Raw genomic sequence first — 1,782 nt, forward strand, 5'->3', positions numbered from 1 at the left:
TCCATTTCTAATTCTAACACAGGCTGTATTATTCTTGTAAAAACTCTTGACTGCTCTTAACAGCTTTCCTCCCATCCCATATATCTGCAATACCTCCCACAGTGCCCTCCTGTCTACCCTGTCATAAGCCTTTTCCAAATTCATAAAGGCTCAAGAAACATCCTTACCTTTTCCTAAAGCTTTCTCATATATCTGCCTTACCACAAAATCTGATCCATGCAACCCCTACCTGCCCTAAACCCATGCTGTTCCTCACCAATTACTCCCTCTGTTCCTCTCCTAATCCTCTGAATCAAAACCCTCCCATAAGCCTTCCCAACCACACTCAACAAACTGATCCCTCTGAAACTACTACACTCATACTTGTCCCCTTTTCCCTTGTAAAGTGAAATCATACAGGCACTCCTCCAGTCCTCCAGAACTCTATCCTCTTTTGAATAAACATTAAATAACCTCACCAGCCAGTCCACCATCACTGTACCTCCCTTTTTTAGACATTCTTCATGACACCCATCCAACCCAGGTGCCTTACCTGCTCTCATCATCATAACAACTGCCTTCACCTCATCCTTCCTTATTTCTCCTCCATTTTTCATCATTCACTGTCATTTTCTTAACGCTTCCCACTGCAACTACCTTTCCCTCTCTATCCTCCATCACATTCAGCAACTCCTTAAGATACTCTGCCCATCTTTCTCTTTCTGCTGTCTCTTCCATTATCATTTCTCCATCTGCACCTTTTACCTTTTTTCTCTACTTCATTCACCTCCTCTTCCTCTCTTGATTTCTTTCCAAAACATCTTTTTATTACTTTCAAAATTTTCTGTCACACTCTTACCCCATTTCATATCTGCTCCTCGTTGCCTCCTTTATCATATGCTTTACTTTTCTTTTCTTTCATCCTATTTTGTAACCAATGTAATCTGTGAATGCTTGTTTCTTCTCTTCTACAACCTTCTTTGCTTCCTCATCCCACCACCTTTCCTTCTATTTCCCCCATCTTCCTTGTTCCACACACCATCTTTGCACACCTTGTGACTCCCTCCTTGAACCACCCCCATTCCTCCTCTACTCCTAAATCTACTCTATCCTTCACCCCCTCCCACTCCTCTCTCAGCTTCTTCTTGTACTCCTTCTCCTTTTCTTTCTCATTTAAGCAGTTTACTTATAGCATCTCCCTACCTTCTGTCCTTTTCCTCTTTCTCCATCTATCCTCCACTCTCAACATACCTTCCAACAAAAGATGATCTTATATTCCCTCATTCTCTCCCCTTAGAAAATGTACATCCAAAACTCTTCCTACTCTTCTCTACTGGACAGCTTTTAACCCAACAATAACATGCAGCCAATTCCCCAGATGGGTATATAGTAGAATTTATTAAAAATCAATTGATTAAAAAATAAATGCAGCATATACATATTATTGTTGATTTTTATGCAAGGATTACTCAGAAGGAAAACAAAGGTAGTTATGGAGATTTTTAAATATTTCGAAAAACCTATTTATATATTGAATTATACATACACACACAACAGTGTGTGTGCAAATACTATACAAGAATTTAAGAACAAATTGATGCTGAAATATACAAAGATGGGTCACAATGAGCACAACTCGTTTCCCGTATAATACAACTAGGTAAATGCACACACACACACGTGCATATATATATATATATATATATATATATATATACAGACGCTCCTCAACTTACGTTTTAGTTAGGTTCCGAACGTAACGTGAAAATGAACGTTAGTTGTTACTGTACTATACACCCATAA

Source organism: Oratosquilla oratoria, chromosome 25, assembly GCF_046742065.1.
Source record: "Oratosquilla oratoria isolate Oo_2021 chromosome 25, ASM4674206v1, whole genome shotgun sequence".
Lineage (NCBI taxonomy): Eukaryota > Metazoa > Arthropoda > Malacostraca > Stomatopoda > Squillidae > Oratosquilla > Oratosquilla oratoria.